This window comes from Eptatretus burgeri, chromosome 4 (genome assembly GCF_056783735.1).
Source record: "Eptatretus burgeri isolate ZD-2024b chromosome 4, Ebu_testis_v1, whole genome shotgun sequence".
Classification (NCBI taxonomy): Eukaryota; Metazoa; Chordata; class Myxini; order Myxiniformes; family Myxinidae; genus Eptatretus; species Eptatretus burgeri.
The window spans coordinates 136,714,467-136,726,196 of record NC_140964.1 but is presented as its reverse complement, the minus strand read 5'-3'; the positions used below and the strand labels follow the sequence as shown (position 1 = coordinate 136,726,196).

General features: G+C 50.9%; 1 protein-coding gene across 3 annotated transcripts in view; it reads left to right on the top strand.

Annotated features, from left to right (window-relative positions):
* LOC147029196 (F-box/LRR-repeat protein 2-like) overlaps nucleotides 1-11,730 on the top strand; it is a 75,133-nt gene that overhangs the window by 3,571 nt on the left and 59,832 nt on the right. The window contains exon 1 of one of the 3 annotated variants that reach the window (XM_085880142.1): nucleotides 6,318-6,617. The exons of the other annotated variants lie outside the window; for them this stretch is intronic. The gene's annotated coding sequence lies outside the window, so the exon portion shown is untranslated. Of the gene's footprint in view, nucleotides 1-6,317; nucleotides 6,618-11,730 lie in introns of those variants that run through there. 3 annotated transcript variants of the gene reach the window in all.

The window sequence follows — 11,730 nt, the reverse complement described above, 5'->3', positions numbered from 1 at the left end:
TCCCTGTTCCTGAAGCCCCTTCTGCCCTTCAGTCCTTTCTTGTTCGGTCGTGGGTCGTGAAAGCACCAGCAGCAACTCTGGAGAGAGCTCGCTGACCACGCCAGGGGCCCGAGGTCAGGCGCGGCTCCGCAAGGTCGTGGGGAGTCGACGTCGCGACCTGCCCACTGTCACGCCACGAGGGCGCGGGTAAGACCCTCCAGTCTCACGGGACCCGTTCGGTCCTCCAGGTCCCATGCCATAAAGGTTTATGAACCCCGTCTACCTCCCTGCCTCTGGGGAGGGTTTTTCTTTGCTTTTGTATGACTGCTGTGGCGCCGTGTCCCTATAAGTAGACCTGTGTAAGTGACTGTACATTGCTCGTATTCGATGGTAATGCTTTCTATTTGTTTCTTGTACATTGCATGACTGCCTTGCTTCTGAATATGTGTGTGTTATAATAAATGTCCTTGTGTGAAATGTATCCCGTTCGTCGTCTTTTTCCCTTTTGAAAGTGCCATCTTGAATCGCGGAATAAATTAGTAGTGGGTTTTGAACACCCGGGTAAAGAAGAGAATCTGATCCATCGAGGTCGGTGATAACACCGCTCGGTTATCATTGAAGAATGGACCGCTTAAGCGGTCTGTGTCCTCGGCCGACCTGCGGCGAGGTACGATCGCCCGGTCGACTACTCGCGCAGGTACTGAGGTAGTTCGAATTTGGCGAGCAACCCTATCCTGCGCGGGTGGGCAATTGGCACGATCGTGGTGAGGTTAAACCCCCACCTGTGACTGGCTCCTGGCTGTAGTTCCAGGAGGGTCACAACTGAATTGTCCCTCCGGTGGGCGACGCGGTTGCGATTGGAGTTACGCAATCGCTCGCACGCCAGGCGGGCCAGAATTCGTAACACTGGTGTCCTGGAGTGAGATTCAAATCCATCCCGCCTCCAACCAAATTAACGGAACCGGACTAAGAGTGAGTGAAGCGACCCTCCGTGTTCCATTAAAAACGAGCATCTTGTATATTATTTCCGAGTTTGTGGTTTCGTGTCGCGCTATCTTCGACTTTGTTCTGTGCTCGAGTAACGTGATATTCGGCTTACATTATCTCAAAGACCATATGAGGTGCATGGTACAAAAAAAGTAAATAAAATGGTTCTGAAACAGTGAAATCTTATTCCACTTACTGCATTAAAGTAAAATTACTACTGATACTCTGCATCAGTTCCTTTCTCAAACACACCCACCCCAACATGTCGCGCAGAGCGCGGGTTATGCTCGTTTAAAATTAATTCCGAGAAACAAGATGGCTTTTCAAGGCGAACGGGAGCCGGGAGTATTAGAAATGAGGGAAGAAATGGTAGAATCCATGGCCCAGGATGAAATCCCCGAGCAGGACATGTCCGTGCAGGATGAATTTCCCAAACCGAACCCAAAACCCGAAATGGGCGCGGCAGCGGCAGAGGCCGCGGTGTATGACACCCCCCCCCTCTCCCCACCTCCCCCAGCGGAACCACGCTTGATGGGGGCGAAGCGGCTGCCACAGACCCACCTGACATGGGTCAGCTCGTGATGATTTTGCTGGCGAAAATGGACGACATGAATGCTAATATGGACATGAATGCGCAACAAATGAATGCAAATATACAGCAGGTGATGAACGGAATGAAAGAAGAAATGAAAGGAATGCGGGGTGAGATGCAGCAAATTGGCCGTGGCCTGCAGGCAGGCAGGCATTATGGCATTTGCGTGCAGCGAAACGCGGACCGCGGGCGAGAAAATGGCGACGCCACGTGCTGGAGCGAACGAGCTGGGAGAGAGTGCAACGGCTGTCCGGCCCGCGATGGAAGCGGGGGAGGACAAACTAATTCGGGAGATGTGTAAAATGAGACTCGTAAAGGTGACGGAGAAAGTGACGGTGACACAGAGGGAAAATCCAATGGGGTGACTGAGACGTGTGTAAAACACGTAGAGACGACGGAGATAATGGACGAGATAAAAAGAATAACAGCGACACGGGAGGTAGAAACGGTAGAGGAGAGACTACACGATAAAGACGGGGTGAAAGAGGAGCGCACACACACACGTTTTAGTGGAGGACAATGAGGGGAGCTCGGGGAATGTCTCGTGACCCGGTGCAAGCAGCCGGATAGCCTCCTCCAGGAACGAGGGGAGGGAATATATCCCCTTGAGGCAGTTTATGACCAGGTGGGTCCGGTCGAGCTTTGCGAGGTAGAGGGGGCGAGTGCTGTGGACAGGTGCACACGGAGCTTGAGGGGTTTGAAGGCCCCGGAACCCCTTGTGGTGGCGCTAATCCCCAGTGTGATTGTCCTGGTGTGTGTGTTCAGGGGTGAGGCGGAATGCGTGCTGCGACGCGCATATTGCGTGGGTGAAAGGCGTTGTATGAAAGGGACCGCGTGTGTGAGTAATAGGGTGTGCATGGTTGCGAGTGAGCCGAGGTGCGGGCCTCCCAGCACGCCGTGTGTGGATGAGGCACCGTGTGTGAATGGAACCACGTGTGTGAGTGAACGGCTGTGTGTGGGAGGGACAGCGTGTGTGAGGTCGCTGTGTGTAAGGGAGATGGCAGTTGGTATGCGTGAGAACGAAACCGCAACCGCGTCTCCGAGTGGAAGTGTCCTGGAATGGTGTGTGAGCGTCGTAACATGCAGGTGTGCGCGTATGGAATGGAGACTGCGACAAATGAGGGACAAAGGCCGAGTCACGGCCGTAATTGCTTTGAGGGCCGCGCCGGGTTTACCCAGCGGCGAGCGCGAGGTTCGGGCCGTGCAGCGCACGAGGCCGCCACATGCGCGCTTGCGGGAGTGAAACCCGGTCCGGAAACGCCCGCGGTGGATGTTAACGATCCTGCGACGGACAAAAGGTAGGCTGGATTACGGATTTGGACCGGATGGGTTCTCCATGTGGGCGTGTGTGAAGCTCCAACGGGCAGAGCACATGTGTTCGTGTGGGGAACCCCTCAAACGCGAGGCTTGTTTTGAATGCGCAGAGTGGCGTCATGGCTGCGTGTATGGTTGGAATCCGGCAGGAGGGTGAATCCCTGCCGGATGGTGCCGTCCAAGTGGGACGAGGTACGAGAAGCGCGAACAGCAGCCATGACATCACGCAAAAGGTGCCCAGTTTGCGAGTTGCCGCGCTGGTGCGCGCGCATAAAAGGGGGAAAAAAAAGCAAGCCTCGCTTCGGGTGAACAGGATTCCCGGGCAAGGGGTGGAAGACCCCCTTACTTGGGCACAGGATGACACAAGTTAGGGGGAAGGGTTAGCTTAGCTAGACCATCTTCATGGGGCAGGGGTAAGTCCTCACGCAGCCTGTGGAATGTATTCGGTAGAGGGATTTAGGTCAGATTTAGGATGGGAAATGGGAAATGACATTTTAGAGGACAGAGACAGACAGTGAGTGTGTAGTGGGGATGTAGCTTAGCTACGTAGTGTTAAAAGGAACGTGCTGTAGTGTAAGGGACAACGTGGGAGCACTAGGTAGTTTGGGGAAGTAGTGAGCAGGATGTCAGAGATCAGTGATGTGTGAGGAGTTGAAGAGTGGGAAATGTACTTGTTGAGTGAGTGAGGCCAGCGGGTCTGAGTGAATAGAGTGATTGGGGAATGCGTGGTGCGACGACTGATTGGGGGAGGGATGATTCCCGCCCAAGGGACTCCGGGGTCAGTATAAGGTGAGTTAGTGGGTTAGACAAATTGAAAAAATGGAGGTCGTTTTGTTGTTGGTGGGAAAGTAGGCTCGAAACCCGTTTGGAGGGGTGCAGGAGCCCTGTTGACGGGTTGGGAGCATGGCTGCGAACGGTGAGTATCGCTGAGTGGGTACCCCGGGCACCGGGCTAGTCTGCCGCGGTAGGCCAAGGGCCCATGGGAGGCCGGGATAGCGTAATGGGCACGGGTGACCCGCTAATGCGGGGCCAGGGGTGCCATAGGCCACGGGGGCAGTGTACTGGGCACGGGCGACCCTCGGAATGGGTCCCGGGGCACCAGCCTGCCACGTGAGCGTTTTAGGGGAGTCGCCAGAGAGGGCACTCCCCGGTGTTTAGGGAGCTGGAAGGCTCAGAGGCAGTGTAGTGCCTGGGGGTGCCATTGTAGGGGAATCGGCAGAGGGTAGTTCCTGCCAAGGGAGCCACGCGTCCCAGCCATGAAACCGTGTGAGGGCACGGAAGGAAAATTGGGGGGCAAGGCCCAAAATTGTGAGGACACAGGCGACGGGAATCTGGGTTGATAGAACCAATAGTTTAAGCGAGAGGCGCTTGTTGAAAGCCCCGGGGTAGTTTAAGGCTTATAATTGTTAGGGTAGATAGGAAGTGTACCCCTCTGCACCATCCATCCCTTCACTCTTGTTGTGGGCCGCTGGACCCACCTTGGGTAGAGATCACTGAAATCTGAGGAGGCCATTCTGAGGCCTGAATTGGGCCTCAACACAGGACGCTAGCTCTCCCTTATCCCCCTCCGGGAAGGGACCGTAGGGGTTGGGAGTAGGCAAGGAAGACTATAGGTTAGCGGAACAGAGACATAAAGGGGGTTAGGAGACGAATTCATCGTGGGGGAAATAAAAAATAAAAATAAAAAAATAAGTGGGGGCGGAATTGGGTTTTGACAAATTAAGGGGGTGGGTATGGACAGAGACAGGCAAAGGCGATAGGTTGGGAGGGAGACAGTCAGGTAGGACCGAGCCCGCCTTCTGAGTGGCCAGCACCACCGCACTTCCTCCACCAACCTCCATCTCAAGGCAAGGTGCCGGCAACTTCATCTGCTGGCTGTTTTGCTTCGAGGCCTGTGCCGGCCACTCCATTTCATCTGCCGGCTGTGTTTGCTACAACGGCCTTTTCATGCCATGCCTTGTCTGCCCACCTTTGCCATCCATGCCTGCTGCCCTCGATTCTGCATTTTGCCCCGATCTGTTTTGCATCCCCCCCTGTCATTACCATGTGCGCCAGGATCCTCGCGCAAATTGCAGGTACTGCCCTGATGGCAGCTGCAACGCGGGACTGCACCAGCAGCCCGTGCACCGTGTTTGTTTCCATCCATACATCCATCCATCCATCCATCCACCGTTCATTGCGTGTGTCGGCTTGAGTCCGCACCGTTCATCGTGCCGCAGGGACTGCCCGGTAGGCAGCCACACACGGAGACTGCGTTTGTGCAGCCCGGCACCGTTTGTGTTCACTGCGCCCGTTTCAAGGGGGAGGCCTTGGACTGCGTTTAAGCAGCCTGGCCCCTTGCTTGTGACTGTGTTTCTCTCCACAGAGTTCATAGATCCTGGGCCATGGTCTAGTGTAAAATTTGTAAGTTAAGTTGTAATTGTACATGAGTGTGCCCCCCGGCAATTTATTTAAGTCGTCTGTATGAGTGGGTTTGTTTAGTTAGTTACTCAGCCTTGGTTCGTTGCTAACAGCTTCAGTATAGGTTATTTATTTTGGGGACACGAATACACTGAATGTCGCACTCAGGGATCCAAAGGTAAAACGTATTAGGGGAGAACTGCACATGATGGCACATGAAAATTTGACGACTCGGGATGAGTCTGTAAAAAAGGCAGGGGGTAGTGTTACGGCTGTGGAAATTCGCAATCCACCATAAAGGGTCCTTAGATCAATTATGATGTGAAGTTTATGTGCAGATAGTTCCCCACCGTTGTTTAAAGGGATTTCTTCGTGTTCACCGGGCTGCGACTCTTTGAGATAGCCGTTTTTCTTGTTCTATTGTTATTTTGAACAAACCTCCACGCAAGCAGCAAGCCGCGTTGAAAACCGTCGAACGAAAAAGGGAACCAAAAGAGTTCCGATGGGCGCGCGGATTTTTCCTGCCTGTTTTTCCGAGGAGTGTGACGGAGGCAGGAGGAGGGCAGCTCACCGCCGATTGGTGGATGAACAGCGTGAGGGAACGCCCCTTTTCGGGAACCTTCTCGAAGGGAGGTGGAGCCGAAAACGGGGCGGAACGAAGGGCGGAGCCCCGCGCTATATAAGACGGACCGGGTGCAGGGCTCACTCTCTCTCTCTGGGCCGTCAACGTCACTCTCTCTCTCTCTGGTCCATGAGCTCTCTTGGTGGCCAGAGTCGAGCTCGCTCTCTCTCTCTCTTGGTGGCCAGAGTCGAGCTCGCTCTCTCTCTCTCTTGGTGGCCAGAGTCGAGCTCGCTCTCTCTCTCTCTTGGTGGCCAGAGTCGAGCTCGCTCTCTCTCTCTCTTGGTGGCCAGAGTCGAGCTCGCTCTCTCTCTCTCTCTTGGTGGCCAGAGTCGAGCTCGCTCTCTCTCTCTCTCTTGGTGGCCAGGGTCGAGCTCGCTCTCTCTCTCTCTCTCTCTCTCTCTCTCTCTCTCTCTCTCTCTCTCTCTCTCTCTCTCTCTTGGTGGCCAGGGTCGAGCTCGCTCTCTCTCTGTCTGGGCCGTCAACGTCACTCTTTCTCTGGTCCATGAGCTCTCGCCCTGTGGTCCATCATCCGTTCTCTCCCTGGTCCTGAAGCCCCTTCTGCCCTTCAGTCATTTCTTGTTCGGTCGTGGGACGTGAAAGCACCAGCAGCAACGCCGGAGAGAGCTCGCTGACCATGCCAGGGGCCCGAGGTGAGGCGCGGACACGCAAGGCCGTGGGGAGTCGACGTCGCGACCTGCACACCGTCGCACCACAAGGGCGCAGGTAAGACCCTCCGGTCTCACGGGACCCATTCGGTCCTCCAGGTCCTGTGCCATAAAGGTTTACCAACCCCGTCTACCTCCCTGCCTATGGGGAGGGTTTTTCTTTGCTTTTGTATGACTGCTGTGGCGCCGTGTCCCTATAAGTTGACCTGTGTAAGTGACTGTACATTGCTCGTATTCGATGGTAAGGCTTTCTATTTGTTTCTTGTACATTGCATGACTGCCTTGCTTCTGAATACGTGTGTGTTATAATAAATGTCCTTGTGTGAAATGTATCCCGTTCGTCGTCTTTTTTCCCTTTTGAAAGTGCCATCTTGAATCGCAGAATAAATTAGTCGTGGGTTTTGAACACCCGGGTCAAGAAGATAATCTGATCCGTCGAGGTCGGCGTTAACACTGCTCGGTTATCACTGAAGAACGGACCGCTTAAGCGGTCCGTGTCCTCGGCCGACCTGCAGCGAGGTACGATCGCCCGGTCGACTACTCGCGCAGGTTCTTAGGTAGGTCGAATTTGGCGAGCAACCTTATCCTGCGTGGGTGGGCAATTGGCACGATCGTGGTGAGGTGAAACCCCCACCTGTGACTGGCTCCTGACGGTAGTTCCAGGAGGGTCACGACTGAATTGTCCGTCCGGTGGGCGACGCGGTTACGATTGGAGTTACGCAATCGCTCGCACGCCAGGCGGGCTAGAATTCGTAACAGTATGTATCTTGCTGTGTGTGTTGCTGTGTGTGCGTGTATGTTGCTGTGTGTGTGTGTGTGTGTGTGTGTGTGTGTTTGTGTGTGTATGTGTGTGTGTGTGTGTGTGTGTGTGTGTGTGTGTGTGTGTGTGTGTGTGTGTGTGTGTGTGTGTGTGTGTGTGTGTGTGTGTACACACCACATCTCAATGTAGACTTGAAACGTACCTGCAGTCATTCGATATCACCATGAGCAGATGAAAGAAGAGACCGACTCTCTTTGTTGTGCAAACGTACAGGCTGATCCAAGCATTCTATCAGCAAAGTGGGGTGGTCAGAGAGCAAGTATAGTGTAAACTATCAGTCATGACATGGAATCTGTGTTTTGCTCAAGCTTATCTGGAATGAACCTTTCAGTTCCAATTTGATAAACACGTAAAAAAAATATACATCTAAAGCAATTGTTCACATTATGCATCACTTTTATTAAAGGAGCACATTCATTTGAATGATCAGGATTTAGAAGTGATATGAAACTTGCTTGTGGTGGCTGACGTTTCCCATGATTCCTCGGAATTAGGAATATAACCTGACGAGGGTAAGCTCAGTATGTTCTTTCGTTATGATTGATATCAATGTCGGAGCGACCTCCTTAAATACGTGGTGACTTTATGCATTGCACTGGGCGACATGCTTGTGACTTCTAGCATGGTATTTTGACGATGTTTGTATGAAAGACTTTTGGAAGCATAAACAATGTGAAGGCAAACTAGTCATTCAAACGAGTAAATCTCAACATATACAATGATTTTTGTGTTGAATAGAACTGTTACAGTCTAGTTCCTCCCTTCTTGATGCTGTTTGTTTGTTTCTCTGGACTGTCTTTAATTATTGTTATTCCTTACAGTGCTTTCTGAACAGCTTTTGTAAGTTTTTGGGATGTTCTATCTGCTGTTACTTTCTCTTGAATAGAATTCGAGTTTTATTTCTTATTTAGTGCTACGTCTCATTGCACTCTGTTCCAAACTTTCTTGAATGTTTTGGGTTGGGTTTGCGTTCTCACTTTTGGTCCGACTCGGTACCCCTAATGGGAGACCACATCACGTGCTAACAATGAGCAGACTGTTTGTAAGAGCACATTTGGCTTGCTTTTCAAACATAGGATCGATGTGCAGATTGGGGGATGGCCCAAACTAAATAATGCTGCTTCTGCTGACGAAGTGCTGACTTTGCACCTCTCTCGGCCACCTGTTTTTAGTTGTCCACCTGTAATCACAATTTCCATTTATTATGTTGCCTGAAGGTTTACTAGCTTCAAATTTTCAAATTTTCAATTTTTCAAGTTTCGAATTTATTTTCCGCATTCAATAAAATGCAAAAATGAGTAATTAAGACCGTATGAATATGAAGTGACATGGAGGAGTCCATGTTAAAGGCCAGGCTTGCATCCTGGTTTGTCTTGTAGCGCAACCGTGGACTTGAAATTTTTGGTACACAATTGTACGAAGGTATTCGGTAATTCTTGTCTATCTCGCTGAAACATAAGGGTTCCCAACTGATATAAGTACAATTTATTTATCTTGAAAACTTTGTTTTCAAGAAATTTATCGTTTGAACGAGATCGATGGCCTTTGTTGCAAATATATCTCATAGCTCTCTTTTTTGCATAATTAAAATCTTGTCTCTCTGTAGCTTTAACGAATTTCCCCAAGCAAGGAAACAATAATGCAGTCTCGACAAGATCGGAGGAGAATATCATGAAAGAAGTGTTTATTTCAGGATTAAAAAAAAAAATTATTAATGATGCCAGCACTTCTCGAAATATTTTTTACAACACCAAGAAATGTGGTGGTCTCTAATTTGCATAAATATATTTTGTAAATAAGAATGGGTCCTGGAAACATGGAGATAGTGGAACGAAAAACCATACCATGTGGTTGGTTTTTTTTCAGTTTAATGAGCCCTAATTAGCCGTTATCCAATCAAAAACACCTTGTAGTTGAGTATTGACTGTTTCAACTACAATGTATGGATCTATGTTTTTATTTTTATTTTTTCTTGCAGACACTGTTGAAGCTCGAATGAAAACTAACACACAGAAACGCGCAACAAGGGGAGCAGGAGACGAGGGGTGGGAGAGGGAAGGAAAAAAACCAGTGGGGAACAGAGACATCAGGAGATCTGTGGAAGGGAGAGGGACGCGGCAGGGTACACGGGGTATTCAAGATGGATATTACAGGGACTTTCAGGAAGGAAGCAGAGAATTTGAAAGAGGTGGGTTTTGGGTGGATTAACAGGGGTATAAAAGATCATGGTTTTGGATGAGAGAAGATGAGAGATGGTGGTGAACAACTGTTTTGAAGACCTCGAGGGAAGAATGGGATTGAACAGAGTGAGGGAGTTTGTTCCAAAGGCGAGAAAAAAGAGGAATGAAAGAGTGAAGGTGAGCAGTGATTCTTGATTTTGGTAGTTTTACCAGAAGGGGGTTGCTGGCAGACCTTGAGTGGCCTGCGGAAATATGGTGGTGGGGGGGGGGGGACGTATCTCAAACAGAGCAGGGGGAGGCGAGCCCGGAGAGGAGACAGTCGATGACAGAAAGACCAGCGACCTGCCTGCGGTGAGAGAGTGAGAGGCCCAAAGACACCCTCATCACTGGAGATACCAATAATCCTAAATGCCTTGGTTTCCACAGCGTGAAGCCGAGAAAGGTGAGAGGTGGGAGCAGCAGCCCAGTGGTGAGAGCAGTACTCCTTCAGGCTGTGGACGAAAGCTTTGCATATGGTCAGGAGCTCTGGTGTGCCAAGGAAGGACTTTGCACGACGGAGGATGCCAGCTTGGAAATGTGGCTTTCCCAGGAAAGATCATGGCAGATAGTGAGACCCATAAGCTTGAATGAAAGGACTTCTTCCAGAGTATTGTTGAGAAAGTAGATTGGGGAGGGCAGGGGGAGGGGTTCCAGATTTTTTTTTTTTTTTTTTTTTTTTTTTTTGTATACCTTGGTCGAGGCTCGTATGAGAGCTAACACACAACTCACAGCAAGGAGGCATGAGACAAGAGGGGCGGGAGTGGAAGGGACAAAACATTGGGGAACAGACACAGGTGAACTGTGGAAGGGAGAGGGATGGGGATGGGACGGGGAACATGGCGAGGGGAAGATGGACATTAAAGGGACTTTCAGGAAGGAAAGCAGGAGAATTGAAGGAAGTGTGCTTGGGTGGATTATCGGGGGTAGAAAAGATCGAGGATTTGGATGGGGGAAGATAAGAGGTGGTGGTGAACAGCTGTTTTGAAAGCCTGGAGGGAAGAATGGGAAAGAATAGAGTGAGGAAGTTTATTCCAAAGGCGGGAAAAAAGAGGAATGAAAGAGTGAAGATGAGCAGTGATTCGTGATTTTGGTAGTTTTACCAGAAGGGGGTTGTTGGCGGACCTTGAGCGCCCTGTGGAAATGTGGTTGGGACAAATCACAGAGAGAGCAGGGGGGGGCAAGGCTGGAGAGGAGTCGGTAGAAGACAGAAAGACCACCGACCAACCTGCGGTGATTGAGTGAGAGGCCCAAAGACTCAGCTTCATTGCGGGAGATGCCAATGATCTTAAAAGCCCTGGTTTCGACAGCGTGAAGTCGAGAAAGGTGGGAGGCAGGAGCACCAGCCCAGAGGGGAGAGCAGTACTCCATCAGGCTACGGACAAAAGCTTTGTAAGTGGTCAGGAGCTCAAGAGGGCCGAGGAAGGACTTTGCACGACGGAGGATTCCCAGTCGGCGACTGGCTTTTGAGGCAAGGTTGGAAATGTGACTTTCCCAGGAAAGGTCATGGCAGATAGTGAGACCCAGAAGCTTGAAAGAAAAGACTTCTTCCAGAGGATTGTTGAGAAAGTGGATGGGGGGGTTTTGTAAACGGTCCTTTCGAAGAGACATAGTGAGAGTGTGAGATTTGTCTGGATTGAAAGACATGTTCCACGTGTTGGACCAGTTTGTGATTTTATCCAGATCTGCAGTGAGCGAAGAAGCTGCTGCTTGCCGGTCTGAGGGATGACAGATGGTACGGCAGAGGGTGGAGTCATCGGCAAAGAGAAATAGAGGATTTTCCAGAGAGTCCGAGAGATCATTGATGAAAACCAGAAAAAGAACAGGGCCCAGAACGCTACCTTGAGGAACTCCAGCCTGCACAGGAAGAGGGGATGAAAGAACTCCATTTAGGGCCACACGTTGACTGCGACAGGAGAGGAAGTCTGCGAGCCATGAGTGGAGATGGCCTTGAATACCATGGGAAGAGAGTTTGGTGAGTAGGGCAGGGTGCCAGACTGTGTGAAAAGCTCGTGATATGTCCAGGGATACGGCTCGGATTTCCTGTCTGGCATTGAGGACCTCCATCCATTGATGGGAGAGCAGTAGCAGCATATCTAGGGTAGAGTGACCTGGTCTGAAACCAAATTGATGAT